This window comes from Castor canadensis, chromosome 16 (assembly GCF_047511655.1).
Source record: "Castor canadensis chromosome 16, mCasCan1.hap1v2, whole genome shotgun sequence".
Taxonomy (NCBI): Eukaryota; Metazoa; Chordata; class Mammalia; order Rodentia; family Castoridae; genus Castor; species Castor canadensis.
In genome coordinates, this window is record NC_133401.1 from 76,043,015 (window position 1) to 76,069,287 (window position 26,273).

General features: G+C 41.9%; 1 long non-coding RNA gene across 3 annotated transcripts in view; it reads right to left on the reverse strand.

Moving 5' to 3' along the window:
• Positions 1-20,558, reverse strand: part of LOC141418000 (uncharacterized) — a 219,193-nt gene extending 198,635 nt beyond the window's left edge. For all 3 annotated transcript variants that reach the window (XR_012442618.1, XR_012442616.1, XR_012442617.1), the window contains exon 1: positions 20,463-20,558. This is a non-coding gene — a long non-coding RNA (uncharacterized lncRNA). The remainder of the gene's footprint in view (positions 1-20,462) is intronic.
• Between the last annotated feature and the right edge of the window lie 5,715 nt (positions 20,559-26,273).

The following is a 26,273-nucleotide window of genomic DNA, read 5'->3' on the forward strand; positions in this document are numbered from 1 at the left end:
GGACAGATCACAGAAGACAGGGCCATCTATACAGGGACCAAGACAGACGCAGAGGAATAGACAGGAAGCTGTGGAATTGATCCTTATGGACTCTTCGATATTTTTCCCAGCTGCAATAAGTACATTTTTATTTATAAAAGCCTTTGGAGTCTTAATTAAGGGCTTATTCCTAAGTCTCAATTTGCAGTGACATACCTGGTACACTTGGAGATTCAATAAGATCCTTTATCTAGTTTCTTTACCATGCCACATACAAGTCATGATGAAGATTCTCATGATTGCATTTATTAAACACTGAACATTTAGTACACTCTATTTCTGATTCTTAGACACCGCAAAGATTTATCAATCCTACTTTACAGGTTAAAAAAAGCAGAAGCAGAGAGAGGTTAGGAAGTTTTCCTATAGTCACACAGTTGATTATATTGGGAGCTGGTATTGGGACCTAGAATTTACTGGCTCTGTGATGGGAAAGGAGAGAAAAGAGAAAAACAGTGGAAGGAAGGAGAGCAGACAGAAAGTAGAAGCATCAAACAGAACCATTAATCCTTGTAAGCTTGAAGTGGGTTCCCCAAGCTGCCCTTCCAGCCCCGCTGTCCTTCTGGAGAGAGGCACACTGGGGAAAGGACATGTCTCTGAGTGGAGGGATCCAGTGTGCACATCCAAGAGGGCTCTGGGGCTGAAGGTCTCCATGTGGGGGGTCTCCATGTCATTCTTGGAGTTTTGGGCAACAGTGGTACCAGCAGATTCAGCAGGGGCGTACTCAGGAGCAAGTCCAAATTTAAACTCCCTAGAAGCTTCCAGTGCTGGTCACTGGAACTCAAGTTCCCCTGAATGCTTTTCTCTGCCAAAGTCAGGACACAGAATCACACTGTCTCTGCATTCCTCCCCTACCCTGGCCTTACTCCACCTTACCCAAAAACGGCACCTTGCCAATTGGAGTCAAAGCCTTCTGAGAAAAGCTAGACCTAGCCTCAGGCCACAGTCCAGGGTGATGAGGCTGGGTGATGGTGCTTCCGCAGGGATGTGAGGGCAACCCAGGATATAAACCCCAGACCTGGGCATGGGCACAGAGCCCACTGACTCACGGAGCGAGCAAGGACCACGGGAGGAAGGACTGCATGAGGGAGGCCCTTGGGCAGCCACCAGACCTCAGCAGGGAGAGGAGCAGTGCCTGGTGGTTTCATCCAAACAGAATTTACCTTGTGGCCTCCCCAGCACGGCACTTCAGCCTCTACATCCTTGTGAGTTTGAGCAGAGACATAAGACTGCCACAAGTGCCCTGTTCTTAAGGGAATGGCAGTCTTGGTTCTTTATTCTGCTGATGTGTGAACTTGGCCATGAACTTGATCCCAGGCCTTAGCCTTCTTCCCTGAAAAAAATGGGAAGAACCTTTTATCCCTCTTTGTATAGAAGTTGTGTACTTGAGCTCTTGATTTAGACATGTGCTTCACTTTGAGGACATGTGACTTTGAATGTGTTACTATACCTACTCCAGATAAGTGCCATGAGAATAAACCACACGTGAATGAAAACTGTTTCTTCCTGGCTCACAGTAAGCGCTCAGCCATGGAGCTTTTCAAAAATAACTAACTAACTCTATGAAGGCAAAATAAAACCATTAGGTATGGGAATATGCTTGGACACTGTATGCTAACATGAGGAAATACTCATTCCTATACAGAGCCAGGTAAATTTTAAGTTCAGGAACATGACCAGATTTGGCCAAGTTGTATAGCCAGGCATCGCTGGTCCGGAGAATGATCTCACATCTAAGATGATAAGAAAATTACTCCCAAATGGACCTTATAACAGGAAAGTGCATTCACTGAGGAGGGCAGCGAGCAGGCAGAAGGTGTCCTGGATTAGAGGCGAAGACAACTCGGCATGGGTAGACCTTGCAGGAAGCCTTCACTCAAGGACACTGCCATAGGGAAGAATTAATTAGCATCCCAACCATTGTAAGCCAGGGGGAAGACCATCATGGAAGGCGGAAAATCCTAAACTGAAATCTCTCTTAGCTACTTTCTTGCTGACCTTGAGAAACTAATTTAACATCTTTGAGCATCAGTTTCCTCAGGCAACAATTTGTGGATAACAAATGCCTAGATTTCGGGTGTATTGTAAGGATTAAGAAGTGAGTGGTAGGTACCTAACTAATTAAGCACCTTACTTGGTCTTGCTTGCTTCTGTGAAATGGGCTGTTGGGCAAATCTGTAACATGAGAGAGTCTTCCACCTTTATCAGTGCTCTGATGGCTAAGCAAGGGCTGCTTAGAGACCCAGGGTCAATATCCAGTGAAGATGCAGAGTGACCTGAGGCCAGAAGCCCTGTCCCCTCAACATCAGAAATGTCAGAAATGTCAAAATAATATTATATTCAGTCAAAAGATGTGTATTGGCCTTACTGGAAATAGAGCACTTCCAGGTACCATGAAGAAAAAAGTTCCAGCACATCTCACCAAGGAGAGGGAATTCCACCTTGGATTTGCCTAGGTGGCTGTGAAAGTTCATAGCTGCCGAGAGCAATGACCTCTGGTCTATGAAAAATTCTCAATAGGCCAAGAGTCATAATGACTGGTGTGCTACTCTTACAGACCCAGGAAAGTAGACTTGGACACTGAGGAAAGATTAATCCCGAAGTATTCAGAAAATTCCATTACCCAGAATGCTGCACTCTGCTGCTTTCTTTTACGCCATATTTTATACTGTGCATCTCAGGAAATGATTGTTTTGACTTTCCTTTAACCCACAATCCTTAGACTGTTTATCCACTTTTCTACATTACTCAGATCCTTGGAGGGGAATGGGAGGCCTTCGCCCCACAATGATGAAATAATTCAACTGTGCTTTGAAGGAACCACACACTTCTTTCCAGTGCACCTCTAAAGACTTCCAGGGGCAGTGGGAGAGAAACGGAGACTGGAGCTCTTGCTGTGGAGTGTGTGAGAGACAGAGAAGGATAGGATCAAACAACAGTTTGGTATGGAAGGAGAGAGGTTCAAACAGGGCTCCAGGGTCCAAGTGGGCAGAGACAGGTGTTGCATGAAGCTCCATTTGAGCCACACTGGACTGACCATCTCAAACAGCATCTGAGACAGAATGATGTGATCTGAGACTGCAGAGAAGAAAATTAGAGTTAGCAAAAAGTTCTGTGCCTGCCAGGAAATGTGTGATTTATTAGGGCCAAATGGATTTGAGATACTAAAGAGAAACCCACCCCTCAAAACATAAACCTACACGGGAGAAAACTGCAAAGGCTTATTAAGAATATTGTTTCAAGTTTCATAAAAATTCCTCCAACTTAAATATCCATCTGATTCAGAAATTTCCAAGTCATCAATGCTGTGAGTAGAATAATGAAACTGAAGTAACATGTCTTTGAACCCTAGCTCTATCACTTACTGGAGGCATGGCCCAAGAACCTCTCCATATTTCTAAACCAAAATTTTTTCATTTATAAAACAGTAGGCACCCTCTTCATTGGAACACTGTGAGAATTAAATGAAATAATACATTTAATTATTTATTAATAAGGGATGATTTGTCTTAAGTCCTAGAGAAATGACTGTGGTTGTGATTTGGATTGGTAACCCCAGATGCTAATCAATCATTTACCCTGTGACTTTAGATGGCCTTCCTTGCAAACTTGAGCTCATACATAGAGTGGACAAGTGTCTACGAGCTCTGCCTGCAACAGCTTGGGATCGAATCCCAGGTCTACTATTTAGCAAGAAGAGAGTTGGGATATATTGTATATCTCACTGAGCCTTATTTTCTTAGTCTACAAAGAGAGATGAAGAATTCTCCCCAAAAAAATGGTGTTTATTGTTCATTTTAAGAAGGCAGTTCTGAGATCGTGGATGTAGTCTTGGGTCAGATACAAGCGGTTCCCCTCTTTGCCCTTGTCGTTTGTGTACCTCAGGTTGTTCATATTTCCCCTCCCACTGTTGAGAGGAGGCTCGAGGATGGCCACACATCCATGAAAGCTGTATAAGGGACCTCATTCAAGCAGCTTTCAGGTTCTTTTTGCTTTATTTCTTTCTTGTTGTGCTGGGTGGGGGTGCACTGTGGCATTTATAAAGGTTCTTACAATATGTGAAATATATCATACTTGAATCCACCCCCTCTGCCACTGTGCTTTATTCTCGCCCTCCCCCTTCCTGGAATAGGTATCGCTTTTTGCATTTACATACATGTGTGCACAGTATAGTATTTTGCACCTATTCATCCTCCTTCCCCTTTCTTCCCCCACCACCTCCTCCCTCCCACTGGTGCCAAACCCCCTTCTCCCCTGAGCAGAACCTGTTCTGCCCTCAAGAAGAAGAAAAAAGATAAAAGATAAATAGGAAAAAAAAAAAAAGATGTTTTTGCTAGTAGCTTTCAGGTTCTGATATTCAAATGGTACTGCGTCAGAGTCGTCACACAATTCCTCGTCATTACAGGGACCACCCAAATATCGACAGTTAAAATCATAATTAACGTTGTTAGGACAACAGGAAGATGGGGCCACACAATTACCCAAGGGTAAAATCAACCTCCAGTAAATAACCCAGTTAATTACCCAGAAAAGAGAAGCTTCCATCTCCCTACCCGCTTCTCCCACTTCTTTTGAAATCCATTTCAGAAACACAGTGACATAAATATAGATTAGTGCTCACGTAAGTGGCCAGCAAATGAAAACATTTGAAAGGAAGGAGGCTCTGATTCGTGTCCTCTGATTGCAGCTTTTGTGCTCAATGGGCTTCCAGGCAAGGCTGGGAAATGAAGACCCGGATGCAGAACCAGGTGCAGGGCTTTCCCTCACAATGCTGTGAGAACCAGCCTCAAAACTTGTCACCAGGAGGCCAGCGGCCAAGGAAAGAATCGTGTGCTTGTCTGCCAGGGTGTTTGTAACATAGGAACACTGAAGCCAGGTGACAGGAAAGTCAGACTCCATAGAGGTTTAGAGCCCAGATTGTGAGAGGAGACAATTCTGTCACTTCCTGGGTGGCCTTAGACAAGTAACTGGAAATTCCCTGAGACTGCTGAGAGAATTCAAATGTGGATCTCAGTCACGTGGACAGAGCCCAGCACATCACAAGTGGTTGGCGATCCTTCGACATGGTTTACACACAGTGACTTGGAAGTTTTAACAGAAATCTCAGGCCCAGTAGCTGTGGTGGCTGCCATGCCATGGGGCTGACAAGAAACTGCTAAAGGTCTTGTGGTATTTTATTGGGAACTAATGGAGGGGAGGAGAAAGCCTGTGGGGCTGTGCAGGCCCCCACTGTGTGGGTTCAGTTATGTCTTCTGATGCGCTCATTACAAAAAGAGCACATGTGCTAACATCAGGAACAATAAAGCCATGTGTAGAGGCCCAGGTCAGCTTGCTGAGCGTGAAACCAGTGAGGTCAGTGGTACAGCGACCCCATCATACGTGCTTTCACAAGCTCACGGGTAATTTTCCCAGAAGGTTCACCATGCTAACAGCTCCCCCAAGATTCCAGGATTCCAAACTGCACCTGAGAGTGCACTGGAGCCACTGATAGCGGTGAGCTTCCTAGGTTGTTACATAAAATAAATCAAATAAACCACTAACTTTTTCAGTGCTTAATACCTGCAGTTGGGTAGTTTTTCCCTATACATTATGTTCCCTGTATGCCATGGAACTGTACCGTGCGTTGAGAAGTACCTTGTCTTCTGCTCTGTAGCACAGCAATCACAGTTGAAATTGATTTGCTGTATCAATAAATTAGGACATTGTCACAAACTGAAAGAAATAAACAAAAATAAAAAAATGAAGAGGGAGAGAGAAGAAGAAGGAGAAGGAGGAGATAGAGGAGGAAGCAGAGGAGAAGGAAGAGGAGGAGGAGAGGGAGGGAGGGAGGAAGGAAAGAAAAAAGGGAAGGGAAAAGAAAGGAAAGGGAAGGGAAGAGAACGAAAAAGGGAAGGGAAGGGGAGAGAAGAGGAGAGGGGGAAAGAAGGGGAGAGGAGAGGAGAGGAGAGGAAAGAGGTCTCAAGGTCATTGGATCCTTATGTATTCCATGTTTTCCTTACCTATTCACCTATATTTTCTTCCAGATGATTTCAACTCTCAACCTAAACAACTCCTTAAAGAGGTCATGTCTGACCATCATCCTCCTCTAAATGATTTCCACCTATTATTCTCTGACTGGGAACCATATTGTTTTTCTTTAAAGACCTCACTACAGGTTTTGTTGACATATTATTTAATGTATAGAATTCCCAAGGAGACTTTCCAAGAATGGGGACCTCATGTTTGATTCACCATTGTATCCCCAGTACTAAATACACAAGTGCTCATAGTATTGTTGACAAGCCATAAATATGTTCTGAATTAATAAATGAAAGTCAACATTGGCACTCAGCTGGGTTCCGTATGACTGAGCATACAGAGCTAGCTAGCATATATGACAAGTGGCACAGCATGCAGGCAGTTGCCTCTTAAAATTCATGGTTAAAACTAAGCCATTACATAACTTTTACTTCCAACTATGACAGAGTAGCCCAATGCAGACCAACTCTCCTGTTGAAAACAACTATAAAAACTGGATAAAAGTGAAAAAAAGAAAGAGTCAGTCTGACAGCATCCAGGAACAACCAAGGCAGCCAGGACTTGAGAGTACAAGATGCAGAGGAAAGAGACTCAAAGAGAAGCGAGCCTATATTTGCAACTCTTTGAACTTCACACCATTTGCTGAAGCCTAAAACTGAGTGGGAGTGAGAGGACAAGAAACCAGGCAGACCCAGCTACTCAAATGCTTAAAAATCCACAGAGCAGGCGAGACAAAGATGAGTTCATAGATGCACGGGACGGAAGAGGGGACCTGGTAAACACCCCAGGATCCAATGAAGACCAAGAATAAAGACAACTGGCAGTAGACCAACACTGACCAACTCTCAACTTAAAACTACCTCCACCCCTGAATGGACAGGAATGACCTGTTCCCACTCTCACTGCTGGCCAGAAAGAAACCAAGTCCTCTTGGGAGAAAGATGGCATCATTGAGGACCTCTGTAATTTGTCGTACACAATGTCCAGCATTTTTCTCATTGAGGTTCTAAGAAATCTGGTACCACCCCTTCTCGGCCTTTTGGCTAAGATCAAGTGTAGAAATCTGGTATCTTCAAAGAAGACCTAATATGAATTCCATTGAAGTCTGAACCCTCTTGTTGAGGCCTGGGCAGATCCCAGAGGCAGAGGGCAGGATAAGGAGAAAGATTTGGGCAATAGACAAGGCTGACAATTTGAAGGTGTTAACCGGGAGCTCAGCTGACTACAAATTCACCTTGGGAATGGAAACCATGTACCTGGCATCAGCACAGAAGGCACAAGGAGACCCTATGCAAAGTGGGATGCCTTCCCTTCTCACCAGCTGTGAAACCAGTTTCAGATTGTCAAAGTAATATAATGACACAGCTGAGGGCAGGCTTTAAAATTTGTCCAAGCCAAATTTGTACATCCTTTATTTTCATTGACTGATGCTCAGAGATAATGATTCACCTATGACCATACAAAAAATTCTGTTGCTGTTTTTCTGCTTTTTTTGTTTTTTGTGGAAGTAGGGTTTGAATTCAGGGCCTTGTGCTTGCTAGGCAGGGACTTTACCACTTGCGCTATGCCCCCCACTCCATTTTTTCTTTAACTATTTTTTCAGAGAAGATCTTGCATTTTTGCCCAAGACCAGTCTCAGACCTTGATCTTCCTACCTCTACCTCCCCTGTAGAGGTAACTGGGATCACAGGCACTTGTCACCACACCCAGATTATTTGCTAAAATGGGGACTCCCTAACTTTTTGCCCAGACTGCCTTCGGATTGTGATTCTCCCTCATAGCTGGGATTACAGATGTGAGCTACCATGCTTGGCCTCAAATTGTTCTTAAACCCAGACAACCAGACTCCCTATCCTTCCAGACTCCCCATTGCCTCACCACAGCTCTGAGCTCATAACACACTGAAGACCTTCGACAAGACTATAAATGTTATGTTAGATGTCAGATGATAAATGCAATTCTTCCCCAGCAAAGAGAGCTCTAGTGGGAGACCACAATGGGACTCCCATGGAATTAAATTCCTTGTCTCCCCAAGGACACCACAACAATTTCCCATTTACAATGTTGTCCTAATAAATATGAAGGAAGTCATAATTCATCATTATTATTTAAAATCGTCATAAAGTCCTGACTTTTATAACTCAGGCTGAGCTGGATGTTTTTAATCAAGTAGCAGCTGGGCTTTCAAAAAACACAAAGCTGATGCTTTTGTCTGTGTGTTACCTTGAAAATAGTGATGGAGCCTCCGAGCGTGGGAGAAGGGCAGCTGGTGGAGTAGCAGGAAGGCAAGATTTCTGTCCTTGCCTGGGCCCTTTTGTTCTTGGTGCATTGAGTGAACCACTTAACCTTCGAATAAGAAATGCTAATGGATGTCTGTGCTCCCAGACCCCTTGTGACAAGCCCCTGAGGAAGGGACAGAGGAAATGCAGGATCTTGGGACTCTGGGCTAACTTAGGACCACACAGCTGGTATGACAACTAGGATCCAAGCTTGATTACAGGGAATTTGGCTCTAGAACCAGAATCTTTTTTGTTATCGTGTTGTGTTGCTTTTGTTTGTTTTCACAAGTGTCCTGTTGCCCAGATACCTCATCTGTGTGCAGCCTCCCTGTCAGCTGAAGCCTCCATCCCTCAGATGCCTAACTCACCCCAGCTCAGAGCTCACCCCTCTGCTGCTGCATCTGACCATAATCTCTGAGGGTGTGCCTTATTGGGATGTCTTTGACTTCAGAGCTGCAAGTACTGCTGTAAGAGGCTCTCAAATTGCTTTTGCTGAAAAGCGCTGATGCCTTCTTGGGCCTACAAACTAACTAACAGCAGGAGAAAAGCCTGGCATCTGTCTTCCATTTTGAATCTGTCTTTGCTCTAAGCCATTCTTTGCAATCACCTTGGATTCTAGAAAAGACAGAACTGATAACATCTTTATGACAAGGAACCAGAGCTTCCTGGAGCTGCCACTATCTCAATGAGGACAATTATCCCAAGAATCCTCTCAAATAGAAACCAGTTTACTCCCTCCAGGTGATAACTTCCCAGAACTGGACCAGACCACCAGACCAATTGCCTGATCAAGACTGCTCCACCAGTCACAAGACCAATCAGACCAACCTATGACTAGGACTGCTTAACTATGCATACCTTTGTCCCCTGCCTCCAGTCCTTCTGTCTACTTAAACCTATTGCTCATGTCTGTACCCCAAAGATGGCTGAGGATGAGCTGAGTGCTTACCCTGCTCTTCCCACAGCGTGTCCCAAGCTGTGTAATAAACCTCCTTTCCCTGCCTTCACCATGCTTCTTTATTTGGTGTTTAGGGGCAGGTGACTGGATCTGGCATATGGCATCTCAGGAGTTTGGGCCTTGAGTCCAAAACTCCAGTTTCACTATTCCTGCACATCTCCCAACAACATTCTCAGATGAGAAGCTCAAACTGTATGTATCCAAAACACCAAAACAAAAGTGTAACGAGGAGTCTCTGGATTTAGTGACTTTGAAAACAATCTGAGAGGTAGCAGGAGGAGTCACAGCACACAGTTCATCCTCACCCTAGCTGCCTGGGTCTCTCAACTCTTCTTCCTTCATTCTTCTTCCCCAGGACTCCAAAAATGTCTTGAGAGAAGCAGGCTGTGCTCTTTCTCAAAAGCCTTTGGGACGGCCAGCACGCTTACACTGCAGACAGACACTTGCTCAGGCAGGCTTGTGCTGATAACATGGTTTCAGTGCCTACCTCTCTCTAAATGGGAGTCTTGGGCATTTGCTAAGAAAATAAATCTTTTCCTCTATCTCTCATGCTAAATAAAGGGGTGAAGAAAGACCAAAGATTGCCAAACTGGATCCTCTGAACCACAGGACGATGAACTGTTGCCACAATTTCCAAATTCGGATAAATACTGTACATGGAGCCACAATGAAAGTAAATGTGATATCTTATTGTGGAGGGGCCCCTCCTTTCAGGAAGCAGGCTGGGAGCAAAATACCAAGGGTCGGGTGGAAGGAGGAAGTGAGGGCTAAGTGTGGGAAATGTTCCCATTCCTGCAAAAATGGAATCAGAAGAGGCAACCAATCAACAAGGCCCACAGAAAGGAGACAGCCAATCAAAAGTAGCCCAACCCAACGTATAAAACAACACCCAATCCTGCCGCAGGACACTACACCCCCTTGTCTAGCTGTGGGTTGTTTCCGCTTTCACCATGTCCTAATAAATTTTTGTCTCTCCTCCCATCTTAGTAAGTTCTTTTACCAATCCAAGTCTCAGAAATCCCTGGCACTATGTTTTAGGTTGGGGTTAAAAGTCGTATCTGCTACGTGCAGTATCTGTGATTCTTTCATACTGATCAAAAACTGTGATAGACACCTATTTATGTTTCTGGTTAATTAAAAGAACTCCCATAGATCCTTATGAACATTCATTCATTCACTCATTCAATAAACATTGATTGAACAATTACTCTATGCCAGGCCGTATATTCAGCAATAAGTAAGATGAAGTTCCTGCCTTCCAAGTGGTGCTAGACAGTGAATAAACAAATACATTCGCATAAGAGCATCAGAGAGTGACTTGGGAATCTGGACTTCAGGGATTTATGCCTAAGTCTCTCAGTCAAACCCAACGTGAAGATTTCTAATTTGTTTTAAAAGTCTCTGTGACTGGTGACATGCAACCAGGTGAGATGTATTGTCTCTCCTGCATTAGATTCTAAAGAGAAAATTGTTGTTTAGGAGTACAGGAGGCGACTTCCACAAATGCTACAGGCTGCCCTGGAGTGCTAATTTAGTATCTGATTTGCATACAATACATCTGGGATCTTAATTTAGACCTGGGTGCCAAAGCCTTTCCCACTGAAAGGGAAGAGGGCAAAGGAAGTGAGTTCAGAAAGAGCGAAGGGCCTGAAAGCCCTCTCTTGCCCTTTAATCTTCACTGACACGCAATTAACCAGCCGGCCCCTTCCTCTGCTTTCATCACCCTCACTCTGAGATGAGCTTTTTTGGGGCACAATCAAGTGCTTTCAAAGCATAACAGTCACAGCTTTTCAGTGAACGTAGCTTGTCCATTTCCATTTCATTTGGAACATAAGGGAGAGAGATTGCTCTTTGTCCAGTGTACATAGACGTAGGGGTGTGGTGTTGGGGAATGAAAGAGAATCTCTATTCCAAGAGTAGAAAAGTAACTCAGGAGATGTTGAAATAGACAGGACTGTGAGTAGCCTTTCAAGATTTGACAAGTCATCCAAGGTAGAGGTGGGGCGAATCTTCTAGAACTGCGAGTCTAATTTTGTGCACTGATATAATGAGAAACTGACATAAAAGGAACATAGTTTGACCATCGTCACAGAGTTGGCTGGGAGCAGAACTCTGACTCTCTGTTTGGTATCTTTTCTGCCACACCAATATTCCCTTTATTCATTAATCATCTTCCATGCTGTTTTATTAATTTCTTCTAGCATGTTTAATTCTCCTTTTTACACAAACTCAAATGGTCTCTAATTTTCAGAGACCAATCTCTATTCCGTGTGGTTCAAGAAGTTATCTTAGTTACTGTAGGACTAGTTTCTGCTTTGCTTACTAAAATCGTCTCACTTGTAATCTGAGTCACACATTTGTGCTGTATTTTGCAAGTGACAATTTAAGTAGCCTCAAGCAAAAGGGAAAAGGGACATTTTGCTAGCTGCACAACTGAAAAGTTCAGGGGTAAATCTCACTACAAGCATGACTTGAGAGGGTTCAAATGATAGCATCAGGATTTATCGAGGTTTCCCCTTCTCGCTCTTTCTGTAGGTGGCTCTCATCTCAGAGGGGGTCTCCCACTCAGGATGGCAAGATGGCTCCCAACAGCTCCATTCAGAGACTTTGCTCTGAGCAGCACCAGCTGGAAGCAGAGTCTCTTTTTCCAGCTGTTTCTCAGAATTCTTCAGTAGGAAGAGCCATTGACCTCAATGGAGTCACATGCCTTTTGCAGGCCTGGTGTGCTCACCTCCTCCTGGACCCCCAAGATAACTGTCATCATTACACAGCTGCAATGCCAACATAGGGACATGTGGTTATCATTACGTAACTTGTGGACATGATGGAGTTATTTTGGGAACAATTCCAACACCATCCACCCAAGAACATCTTCCATGGGAACCTGGGGCATCTCAAGAAGCTGAAGTCTCTGAACATCCCATAACCTGTTGTCTCCTGATATATCCTGCTGAGAGCAGATCTACCATGCAGAGTTCTCTGCAGCCTCTAAAAGAGCTCAGTTCAAAACCACATTTTTGAGAAGCTTTTAATGATCCATCTCTGAACCAATCACGGTATCCACAGAAATGTGAAGCCCAGTTGGTCAGGGCTGGGTCACGTGACTGCCCAAGTAGCTCTCTACCTGCCCACACAGCAGAAACGACTACAGTGCTGATGCATGCTTTCAGTAGCATTTTTTTCTAGAGAATGATAAACAGCTCCTAAGAGCGCAAGCATGGAGTGGCCATTCCCCCAAAACGAGGGTCAGTGGCCAGAAAAGAGGAAACAGAAGGGTGGACAGGGAAAATGGAAATCTATCAAAAGCCAGTTCCTTCTGTTATTTCATAGGTATGAACCTTGCTTTTCACAGAGAAAATTTAAGCTCCTAGAGGGTGAAACAGAGCTCAGTATCTAATCAATAATCAATACAGTCTTGTGGATTCATCAAAAGCAGATATTTATTGGGCAACCAAAGAAAAAAAATGCTATGATACCTAGAGAGGTCTTAAAGACCAGACATCTTTCCAGATTTGGGACTTCAGTTTAGTGCTGCAAATATATCCTAAATATTTGTCCTATGCCAACCATGGTGCTGCTCTGTGGACACAAAGTCAAATGAGATAAAATCCCTGCCCTTCAAGGGACTCATATAGTGGGAAAGAATCAGTAACACTGCCATCTATTAATTTTCTACTATGTGCCTGTATTCCATATATGCTAATCAATTTTTTTTGGCAGTACTGAGGTTTGAACTCAGGGCTTGAGCTTGCTAGGCAGTCTCTCTACCACTTGAGCCACATCTTCAGCCCTCATGTCATTATTCTTAAGTCTTAGTACAACCCATACAAAGCAGGATAAATGATTTTAATATAATTATACTGATACCCAGAAAATATTTAAAATATGATCTACATGCTCAGAGTCAAAATATTAAAAATGTCTAAAGTCATATGGCTAATTAGCAGAGTGGAGAATTCTGGGTAAGTGACAAGAGTTGGCTCTGATAATCTACATATGTAGATATTAAAATATTTTTAAAAATCCATTGCAGAAGTACCTTTCTCACTCTCTTTTCTGGAGAATTCTGGAAAGCCTTTAACAGCTCATGGCTGGTCACCATACACACACAGACACACCCACACCCACACAAACATCCTTTTAATTTTACAAACAAATTGCATCCTCAACCCTCTTCTATATGAATTTCAAAGCCATTCAAACCATTACAGGATCTCAGGACAAGATAAATACAATGCATTATAATTAACACTTTGGTCATGATTCTTTTTTTTCTTTAATGGAACTCGTTCTTTGTGGCCACTGAACACTATTTCTTGTTGATTAGGCTCTCAGTATTTAATAAGCTTCAATAGGAAATGAGCAGAATTAGTACAGCATCTTGAATAATGAGTTGTTAATGCATTTTTAATGATCAAGATGTTCCGACAAGAAACTTGTTGATTTTTGTCACTAATAACATTATTGGAAGACTGATCTCACGTGGACTGGATGATGTATTATTGTGTGAAGTGGGTTGATGCTTCAGTATATCCAAGAACACTCTTTTAGAAACCCATTTGATTTAAGGAAGTTGTCAAAGAAGAGGGAAAAGCTTAAGAAATCAGTATGAATTGTAACATCTTTTAGTATTCTAGTCAGAAATAACATATTTCCCATAAAGGATCTCACTTTGTTCCTTGATAGTAGATATTAACTCATTTTGCAGCTCTCTACTAGAAGGATCATTTTCATTCTGTACAAGTCTAACTTTCAGGACAATCATGGAATCCATTTATTCTTTTATTTTTAAACCATAAGACATTATATCACCTTTCTGGGTCTTGGTTTCTTCATCTGTTAAATGGAGATGATAATGTGTATGAGTCACAAGACAGTGTGAGAACAAAATAAGATAACTCGTGTGAAGCCTCGCTAGCTTTTCCTCTCCTTTATTCCCTTGACCAAGTGAAACTATGTCCCCTGTCTGAAATATTATTTTTTGGGGAAATATTGCCTTTAGTAGCTTTGAATTCTCTACTTGGGTTGTGACTGCGCTAAGGTCAATGGTTGTATTTTACATATGCTATGACTGCTTCTGACAAACTCTCCTCCCTCACAGAAATGCAGAAAGTACATTTGTACCTAGAGTTCTTGCTCCTATCTTAGAACCATGGTAGAAGAATCCCAGGCATCAAGTTAAGAAGCATGAAATGGATTCATTCAATGACCATCCACTACGACATCCACACTTTGCCTTCCATGATGGTAATGAATTTCACTGATATGATCTCATGGCTAGACATTATCTTTCCCAGAAATATGTAGTTGAAAATGCTTCCTGGGGGTAAATTTGAAGAGTACTGTTCAGTAGAGTTGACCCAAGAAGAGAAGGAAAGAAGTCAAGTGTCCAGCATTTGTATGCGGAACATTTTATTTTAAATGATGATTTGGAGAATATTGGGAGGAATAATTAAAATATGTCATTTACAATGAGGATATTAGATGCCATTTTTTAATCCATTATTACATGTGTGTGCTGTGTCACACATTTTATGTGACTTGCATTTCATGTTCACAAGAACACTGAGAGATCAATATCATTATTGCTTCCTTTTTACAGGCCAAAAAAGGAAGACTTGGAGAAGCTTTTTGCCTTGACAAAGATGTATAGCTAATGAACAGTAATGGCAAAATTTAGCCCAGATCTGGTGACATAAAAACAACATAAATCAGTTATCCAGTTAACACACATGATAAATTAAATACTAATTTAACTATTAAAATTACATCTATGTGCAGAGGAGCAAGAAAATCTCTACGATGCATGGGCAGAATTATGAATCACTATAACAATAACTATTGCTGGGCCTTATCGAGGACTGTCTATGTGCCAGAAATTGTATACAGTGGCATTTTAGGTGTTGTCCTTTATCTATGATTCCACAAAGTACATATAACAGCCCCACCTGACATATGGGGAGCTAAGTTATGGCAATTAAAATAGTCTCCCTTGGTTCTCAGAGATGGTAGATGACAAAAGAGAGATGTTTTATTTTTTCCTCCTTTTTTATTATTGTGCTGGGTCGGGGTACATTGTGGTATTTACAAAAGTTCTTATAATACATCATGTATATCATAGTTGAATTCATCACCTCCATCATTCTCCTTTATCCTCCTTGTCCCCCATTCCTGGAATAGTTTCAACAGTTCTCATTTTTCCATTTACATACATGTGTGCACAGTATTTCCCCATATCCTCCCCCTTGCACCGGCACCTCACCCCCCCCCCCAGACAGGACCTGATCTGCCCTCCTGTTCTTCAATTTTGTAAAAGAAAAATAAAATGACATTTTTGTTTATTTAAGATAGCTACACAGGGAGTTTCCCTGAGACACTCCATGTTTATATGTATTATATACATGAATTGGTTCATCTCCTCTATTTTTCTTCTCTCTACCTTAGCCCCCTTAAGAAAGAGATCTTGAATACAGGCTGTGTTTCCTCCCCACTCCACCCCTTCATGTCTCATGTCTCTTCTGAGAGACTATCATACTAGGAAGATACTCTGCTATATGGAAAGAAAAGTTAGGGAAAGCTTACTTTTCAAGTTCTGAAATTTGAAAGGGTTTTTTGTTTTTTTCATTTGTTTTGTAAGAGGCTGGGCAAAGCATCTCTCAAGTATGTGGGATATGGGTAAGGAATGTCAAAATGTGCTTGTTCTCTTGAGAATGTTCTTCTCTGTCTATTAAAGTCTCCGTGTGATTTCAGGCAAAATCTATTCCATATGTTTCTGATTCGTGTCCTCAAACTTGTCACCATGGTTTGGAGGGCCATCTGAAGAACAAGACCTTTGGAATTGCTGTGAGCTACTTGTCTTTAAAACAGGAAGTTAATTTCCCATAAGAGTGAAGGACTTGGTCCTCAGAGGGAAGGGGTATGTTCCAAGTGACAAGCCACAAAGTGCATGTGGTTTCCAAACCTGGCTGCTGTCTGCTTCCCATTCTTCTACTGGAAGCCTCAGTTCACTGACATTTCTCTCAATGCCCAGAATCAAATGCTGTTTCATTTCCCTTTCTGCCCAAAATTCAGTTTAGTAGTATTTGAACCTAATTGTAAGAACAAGACAGGAAAATAAAATTTAAAAATATCCAAATCAGAAAGGAAGATATAAAGCTATTCTTCTTTGCAGAAAACACTGTACTCTATGTACAAAACCCCAGACTCCACAAAAACTATGAGAACTAATAAATGAATTCAGTAAATTAGCAAGATAGAATATTAACATTTAAAAACTCAGCAGTCTTTACACCAACAATGAACTATACAAAAAGTACATGAGTAAAACAATCCCATTTTTATTAGCACCAAAAAAGAATAAAATACCCAGAGATAAGTCTAACCAAAGAGACAGAAAACATATGCATTAAAAAGTAGAATGTATTGGTGAAAGAAAATGTAGAAGAAAAAATAAACTGGAAGATATCCCATGTTCATGGAAGAATATTGTTTAAATCCCTATACCAGCCAAAGTGATATGCAGATTCAATGCAATCCTATTGAAATTTCAAAGGTGTTTCTCACAAAAACAAAACAGAAGTTTTAAACTTCATATGAAATAATAAAGGGCCACAAACAGTAGAAGCAATCTTAATAAAGAACAAAGTTGGACAGATGTTGGTGAGGATGTGGGGAAAAAGGAACCCTTTTACACTGCTGATGGGAATACAAACTAGTACAACCACTCTGAAAAAAAATTTGGAGGCTTCTTAAAAATCTAAACATAGATCTACCATGTGATCCAGCAATACCATTCTTGGGGATATACCCAAAAGACTGTGACACAGGTTATTCCAGAGGCACCTGCACACCCATGTTTACTGCGGCACTATTCACAATAGCCAAGTTATGGAAACAACCAAGATGCCCCACCACTGACGAATGGATTAAGAAAATGTGGTATCTATACACAATGGAATTTTATGCAGCCATGAAGAAGAATGAGATGTTATCATTCACTGGTAAATGGATGGAATTGGAGAACATCATTCTGAGTGAGGTTAGCCTGGCCCAAAAGACCAAAAATCATATGTTCTCCTTCATATGCGGACATTAGATCAAGGGCAAACACAACAAGGGGATTGGACTTTGAGCACATGATAAAAGCTTTAGCACACAAGGGAGGGGTGAAGATAGGTAAGACACCTAAAAAATTAGCTAGCATTTGTTGCCCTTAATGAAGAGAAACTAAAGCAGATACTTTAAAGCAATGAGGCCAATAGGAAAAGGGGACCAGAAACTAGAGAAAATGTTAGATCAAGAAGAATTAACCTAGAAGGTAACACACATGCTCAGGAAATCCATGTGAGTCAACTCCCTGTATAGCTATCCTTATCTCAACTAGCAAAAACCCTTGGTCCTTCCTATTATTGCTTATACTCTCTCTTCAACAAAATTAGAGATAAGGGCAAAATAGTTTCTGCCTGATAGCGAGGGGGTGGAGGGGAGACGGAGGGGGCGGGGGTATGGGAGGGGGGGCGGGGGGAGAAACGACCCAAACATTGTATGCATAAATGAATAAAAGAAAAAAAAGAACGAAATTGGAGACAACAGACTTTCTTTTTTTTTTATTTCCTTTATTCATATGTGCATACAATGATTGGGTCATTTCTCCTGCCCCCTCCCTTTCCCCTCACCCCCTCCTACCCCCACCCCTTCCCGCTTCCCCCCACCCCCTTGCTTCCAAGCAGATACTGTTTTGTCCTTATCTCTAATTTTGTTGAAGAGCGAGTATAAACATTAATTAGGAGGACCAGGGGTTTTTGCTAGTTGAGGTAAGGATAGCTACAAAGGGAGATTCCTATTTTTGCTTCCAGATAACACACTGTCTAATTTCAAATTATATTACAAAGCTATAATAAGAAAACAGTATGGAACTGACATAGAAAGAGACACATAGATCAATCGAATAGAAGAGAGAGCCCAGTAGTAAATTGAAGTATAGAAGATCAACTATATATGAAAAAGGGCACTAAGAATACATAATAGAGAAAGGATAATCCCTTCAATAACAGTGTTAAGAGAACAAGATATCCACATGTAAAAAGGAAAATGAAATTAGATCTTTATCTTACATCACACACAAATATACATTCAGAATGGACTAAAGATTTAAAGATAAGACCTGAAATGGTAAAACTCCCAGAAGAAAACATAAAAGAAAAAATTGGAAGTTATGTTTTTTGGCTATTTCATCAAAAGCTCAGACAACAAAAGCAAAAACAAACACACACAACGAAAAAGCTTCTGCCTGGGGAAAAAAAAATCAGCAAAATGGAAAGGTGACCTATGGGTTAGGAGGAAATACTTTTCTCTGAATTGTTTTTAACAGTGTTGAAATTTATTGCACAAATAATGAAACTGCTTTTCTTAAGATAAAGGATAGAAACTATGTTAAAAATAACTTTTTTCAGTTTAAGAGTCTTGTTTATATGTATTCACAAACTGTTACAGAGCTAAAATCAAAGTGAAGATATGAATTTATACCATGCAAATTTCATTTATTAATCGTAAATGTTTCTTCCTTTCTACTTAATCTTAATTGCTTTTAATGAATGCATTATATGACATAAAATTGATGCCCTATACATATATATTCAGGACTTTTAGATTCTTTCAAATAGTTTGAGATATCTGTGTAAAGAGTTCAAACATTCAGAGTTTCATTTCTGTTATGGCAAATTGAACTCCTAACAGAATGACTCTTTTGTACGTAGTAACTATAAATTCTGGAGAACATGCAAAAAAACAAACTATCAAAATTTATTCAGAAAAAAAATTAACAAAACAGCAGGCATATTTTCTAGGAAAATAAAATCATGAAAGGGGGTATGAGTACAGAGTGAGTTTCCAGTTTTTAGAGCCGTATGTGAATCCACAGGGGTGGTACAACCTGAAACATATAAAACACCAAAGAAAAGCCACCATCTTTCTAGGAACTAGAGGACAGAGACTAGCAAAGCTGTCTGGACAGGAAGAAAAAAAAAAATCCCAGAAAAGAGAGTCAAACTGGTGGCCCCTGACTTTGTGAAAAATCTGCCCAAGTCTCTGGCTGACCCTTACACCTTGAAGATACAAAGCAGGTGAATAGCTTCTTACAGCTAAAATGGACCCAAGATTTGAGATGCCAGGCATCACAGTCAAGAGTTTATATTTTAAGTCTAGCCAAGTTAATTGCCAAAAAAAAAAAAAAAACAACAACAACAAATTAGCCCTCATTCAGGGACTATAACAGAATTCAGACTCTACAATGTGGCAATTGTGACATCCAGGATACAACTCAAAATTACTCAAATATGAAGAACCAGAAAAACATGAATCATTTTCTAGGGACGACTGTGCTGTAAGACCATGCAGGGTTGAAATTATCACACAAGGTCTTAAAAACAGCAAGTATAACCACCCTAAATGAAATAAAAAGCAAATGCACTTGAAATGGATTAAAAGCAGGAAATCTAGTCAGATAAATGGAAAACATTTTAAGTTTGATGGAAACTGAACACTGAAAGAGTGTGTCCAGATTTTTTCATCTAAACATCATTGCATGGTTTAATAGCAGAATTGAGATGACATGGAAGATCAGCAAACCAAAGACAAAAAATAGAAATTAAGTAATCTAAAAAAGAAAAGAAGGTTTTAAAAATAAGAATTGTCTCATAGAACTGTGAAAAACAGTATCAATGGTCTAACATAAATGAAAGGTTCCCAGAAAGAGAAAGAAGAAAGTAGAAAAAAAGGAAAGAAATAAGAAAAACTCTACACATTTGATGAAAGACACAAATGTATAGATTCAGAACACCCAGCTGACCCCAAGCAGAGGCTAAAAAATATGCCAAACACATTGTAGTTATATTACTGAAAAAATAAAGAGAAAAATCTTGAAAGAAGCCAATGTAAAACACATTACCTAGAGGAGACAAAGGACTCAAGAAATCGTGAGATTCTTTATGAGAAATCATGAAGGTCAGAAAATGGGAAAGAATAATCATTAAACTGTCACAAACAAAAACAAATCAAAAATTATAGTAGTAAATTTTAAGTCTGCTTTTGCATTAGCTGAAAAAATGAACTGGGGGCTATAGTAGACACCAAATGTCAGTGGTTTAAGACCAAAAAAAACAGCTATTTACCTCTTCCTTCTATCTTGGTGCTCCACTGTCCCCAGGGTATTACTCTTATCTTCACTCCCCAGTGGCCTAACATCACGTCCTCACTCCTGGAGTAAGAAGAGTAAGTATGGGGAAGGGCATGTCCTGTCCCTTTAAGATTTAAGACAAGAAGTTACACACACATTTCTGTTCACATTTCATTGGTCAGAATTGAGTCACATGGCCACTCCCAGCTCAATAAAAGAATAGGAAATACATTCTTCACTCTCTGTGATTCAGTGTTCAGCTATAAATCAGGGGTCCTATTAGAATAGGAGAATGGGGAAGTCTTGGACACAACCGTTTTCATAGATGCTTTACTTATAGAAGAAAGGAGATTTCAAAACTAGCAAAACAGTAAGTTTTCTATCATTTTAATTGCAATAAGTATGTCAGGTTAGCAGAGCTCTTGAAACCACATAGACAGGAGGTCACTTGGAGCAGCTCCTACTTTCACATTTACTTTTATTGTCAGTACTGAGGTTTGAACTCAGGGCCTCATACTTGCTAGTCAGGTGTTCTACCACTTGAGCCACTCCACCAGTGGCTCCTATTTTCGGCTTGAAAGGTGGAATCACATATTACAAGCTGTCTCACTTGGGGCATGTGCGATGGTTCAAATGTTTGTGCATGTTCACCCCCCCTCACCCCGCCAATGTCATATAATGTAACCTAACCCCCAAAGTGATGGTATGAAAATGTGGGGTCATTTGGAAAGTAATTTTTGTCATGAGGGCAGAGCTAGTGCCCTATAAAATAGACCCACGGCAGTTCATGTGACATGTGGACAGAATGAGAAGGCATTGTCTAGGAAGAATTTTCGTATACACAGACTCTGAATGGCCATAGCACTACCTGAGTCAGCAGGCATCTTGATTTTGAATTTCCCAGCCTCTAGACTATGAGAAATAATGGCGGTGCTGCTATACAAAGATCTAAAAACGTGTGAGCATCTTTAGATAAGAGGAATGGGTACTGCTGAAGAATGCTATATAGAGTGTACGTGGCTTTAAATAAACTTTTAAGGGCATTTGTGATGAGGTTCAGAAAGAAAGGAAGGAGTCGGTAGACCATCTAAGTGGTTGTGAACAAAATGATAACAGAAATGTGTGTGGAAAAGGTCATTTGGATGAGGTGTGAAACAGAAAGGAGGAGGACCATGTTTGCTGACAAAGAAGCAAGGCAATCCAGTTGTAAAATGACAAAAGAACTTGTCTGAATTGTGTTCCTCTCTTAGTGTTTGAACCTGTGAGTGGTGAAACTGGATATTGAGCTGAAGTTATTTCCAAGCAAAGTGTTGAAGGTACAACCTGACTTTCTTGAGTACGTTAGCAAGATGCAAGAAGAGAGGAACAAAGACAGAACTGTTAGTCTAAAGAGAAGCAGAAACTTTTTTAAACTGTGGATTCTCAGCCTATCCATTTTGGAAAAAATGAGAAAGTCCGTTTGGAAGAAAGCACATGTCAAGCAACCTGGTGATATGAATGGAAACCAGGTGCTGTTCAAGGAAGCTGGGTGGGGTGTGATGGTGCATCCTGTCATCCCTGCTACACCAGAAGCATAAACAGGATGATTTGGGTCCAGGCATGCCCAGGCATAAATGCAAGACCCTACTTGAAAACTAATGAAAGTGAAAAGAACTGGGGGTGTGGCTCAAGTGGTAGAGCACCTGCCTAGCAAGTGCAAGACCCTAAAATCAAACCCCAGTTCCACCAAAAACTTAAGAATGAAAAATAAGAATAACACCCAATAGCATTTTGGAGATTAAGGAGCTGCCACTTCCATCACAGACCAAGAGTGCCAGGACCAGGGGACAGAATAATTTCAAAACTTGCTCTCCTGGGTGGTTGTGCCCCCGAGGTACCTTAGGTTTGGCTCCTCTGGGCTGTAGGAGCAGCAGTGGCTGCCACCCCTACCCTAACCAGGCTACAGGCGTATCTGTGATATGCCATCTCTGCTGGCTCACGAGCTGTAGGGTTGGCCAACTCCACCTCCATTTCTAAAAACGTCCTAGGAGCCATGGGGCCCAGACACAGAGCCAGTGCAGGGGCCTCCACTAGGGTAACACCCATCAGATTCAAGGGTATAGGACACCCCTGAGATCCCAGGCCAGCGCAGCCACCAGAGTGAGTGGGAGTGAGAGCTATGGGGCAAGCCTGGCCTGAGGTTAAACCCCTGTCCAGAAAAGCTTCAGAGGCAAGCTCCCTCTTCCCCAGTGGATGTGGAGGAGAGACTGGAGTCAAGCTTAAGGTCTGAGACTTTGTTCCTTCTCTCCCATTTCTCTTCCTTGGAATGTGTACATGTAGCCTGTGACCACCCTACTGCTGCATTTTGGAAGCTCACGGCATTTGATTTCAGGTTCACAACTAAGAGAGTAATTTTCCTACAGATGAATTGTTGCCTGTGTCTCACCCATATCTGACTTAGATGCTCTTTAAGTGAGACTTTGGACTGAGACTTTAAATTTGATGCTGGAATGAGTTAAGAGTTTGGGAGCTATTGCGATGTAATGAATATAATTTGCATGCAAGGAGGGAATGCGTTTTTGTGGGGGAACGAGGTAGAATGCTATAATCTGAATATTTATGTTCCCCACCCTTCAAACATAACCCCCAAAGTGATGGCAGTAAAAAGTAGGGCCGTTTGGGAGAAGATTATGTCATGAATGCAGTGCCCTCATGAAAGGAATTAATGCCTTTATAAAATAAGGGAGTTAGCTGGACCTCGTGGTGTGTGCCAGTAATCCTAGCATGAGGGAGATTGAGGCAGGAGGATGAGGGTTTGAGGCCAGCCTGGGCAATATAGAGTTTTAGGCCATAACATAATAAGATTAAATAGCTCATTTTCCCTTTTACCATGTGAGGACACAGCTATAAGGTATTACCTACAAGGAATAGATCCTCAGCGGACATCAAATCTTCCACACCTTGATCTTGGACTTCCCAGCCTCCAGAAGTGTGAGAAAAGTTTGTGGGTTATATTCCACCTTATTTGTGGTTTGGCTATGATACCAGTCTCAATGAATGAAGACAAGAGGCCATGGCTGACTTGGTCATGTTTACCTCCTCCATATCCAAACACCTTCTGACACATAGCAGAGGCTCAATGAGACTTGAAGACATCTGTAGGTATTTCTCGCATCAATTTCCTCCTTGCTTGGGAGCTTCTGGATCTGAACAGACCCAAAAGCACAAGATAGAAATAATTTGGGTCCAATTTGATAAGAAATGTTAGGAACCTTCTCAAAATAACTTAAGGAAGCGTTGTTAGGGTTTGAGGCCGGCCACCTTCTGAGAGGACAAAGGACACTCGAGACAAAGGAGGTCACACGGCGAGGTTTATTTCTAGCCGGCTAGGGTCCGAGCATCCGCCTGATGCAGCAGGTTTCAACAAGGACCCTGAGAGCAAAGTTTAAGCAGGTCTTATACTCTTTAAAGCATCAATCATCCTCACATAGGAATTCCTCATGCCCCTGGGGTCACATTTTCCTGATCTTGCCCACATCCTGGTGGTGGGGTAATATTATTTATTGGGAACTGGGGAAACACCAGAGGCTTCCTTATCAGGTTACAAGGAATGCGTTCTCCCATAAATTAGGGGCTAGTAGTGGAATAGAAACCTAAGGTTTAGATAAGAACAGCAGGGGAGTCCTGCTTTGGAAAGTTTATTTACAAGTGGAGACAAAGAAAGGCAGGAATGGGTGCTTATCTCTGCATGGTGCCTTTCATCTCGGTCCTGAACTTTTGCATGGCTCTAATGGGCAATTCCTCACAGCTCTGTCCGAGGTTACAGCTTTTAATTGACAGTTTACCATGTTTTACAACCCTGTTTCAAGGCTATCTTCCTCTTCACGAGGTTACCCAAGGGTCATGCCAGTTATAGCTGATTTCTAGGCTAGGTGGGCTGCAAGTTAAAGTACCCCAACAGCGCTTTTGTGAGAGGGGTGGAGTGAAAGAGAAGTGCTCCCGGCCAGAAGGACTCCACGTGCAACCCTGAGCCGGCTTGGCCTTCCATCCTTCCTAGAACCTCGGTGTGACTTCAAGCCTTCTCATCCTTGTCTCCCAGGGCTGCGCACGTGCCTGAAATTCTGCCACTAATCCTTCCTTTAGGTTAATCAAAGCCACTGTTAGAAGGAAAATAAGCAATCTGAGTGGGTGCTGTGACACATCAGGTCACTGTTGTTAGCAATGCCATTCTAGAAAAGAGTTCTCTCAGACTATAGCAAGCAAGGGACTGAAGAACAGAAACAACAACAGCCATGTTTGTTTGACTATGGGAGGAGCCCAGATCTTAAGAAGTAGCCAAGAAGAGCCAGTCAAAGTGAGGGAAGATGGTGAAGCAAACCAGCCCAGCTCAGAGGCAACCTAAGGACACTGGGGATGCAAGGGTGCTAGTCCCTTCACAGATGGTAACATCAAATATTTGTTGAAGAGCGCAATGGGGCATGATATTTACTGAATTTATTTTTTAGTAAACACTTATATCATGCTTACTATGCATTCTAAGTACTCAAGTAATATTAACTTGAATTTAACCAGAGCAATGCCCTTATCAAAAGTCACTTGACTGCCAACTCCACCAGTTCCTGGCTGTGTGACCTTGACCAGTGAACTTGTGTCTTGTGGGGTTCGTTTTTATCCCCTATAGAAGTTGTACAGCAGTGAACCTACTTTAAAATTGCTGTGCAAAACTAGACACATCACGGACTGTGAAATGCTTTACAAATCGTTACTGATAGGCTAAGTAAGTTTAGGACTGGCTCAGCCTCCAGAGCAAATAATAACAAAAAAGCCATCCTTTCCCACTCCTGATGGCTACATCTATACGCACCTGTGGGCTTTGGAGCTGGATGACTTCCTTCAAGTCCTGATTTCCAACCTATTAACTGCACAACTTCAAGCAAGCAGCTTAATTTCTCAGTGACTCCATGTTCTTGTCTATAAAACGAAGACTAATAAGAGAACGAAAATAAAACACTAAAGACAGCAAACTGGAATAAATACACCATAAATGGCACCCGGCATTCTTTCTTTCCTGTTCTTTTAAGCTGGCAGTGTAATGAAATAGGTATCTTCACCGTTACAACCCTCTTTTCCTGAGAAGCAAAGGGTGATGTCCCCAAGCCGCTTACCTAGGGAGTGATGGAGCCAGGATTCCTAGACAGGTCTGTCTGTCTTTTGTGGTTGCCTAAGCAAAATCTCACTGTCCATAATGACACAGCAAAAACACCTAAGGGAATTCTTGAGCAAAAGAGAAGAAAGAGAGGTGACAAGGACACTTACTAAGTGCTGAGTGGTTGCAAAAGGGAAACCCATCACAGATGCTGGGAATTGGAGAGCTTCCCAGAAGCCATCTGGTCCTACCTCCTGCCCGATGCAGGCATGCCAGAGTCCCACAGGTGAGAAACCAAACGAGTCTCCTCTTCCTCCTGGGCCATGACCCAAGTCTGGTGATTAGATAGGTGGGAGTGCTAGCCAATGGGGTGTGTGGGAAGGATGTGCTCCTTCCCCAGGCTGCAGCCCCTCCTCCCCTTCTAATCTGCCTCATGCAACTGAGCATGGTGAGCTAAAAACAACAGAGTCTCAAGATAAAAGGAACCCAAGTCCCCAACCTTGGGGACAGCTGGCATCAGAAACATCTGGCTAGGAGTCCACAGGAGCAAAAGTCATGATGGCCCTATTATAAAGTGTGGGTTCATTTGTCACAGCAGCTAGCATAACTTTAGCCAATGCAAGGAGTAGGCAGGCTTTCTGAGTACTGGCCATTGAACTTGTGCCGAAATCCTCCCAGTGG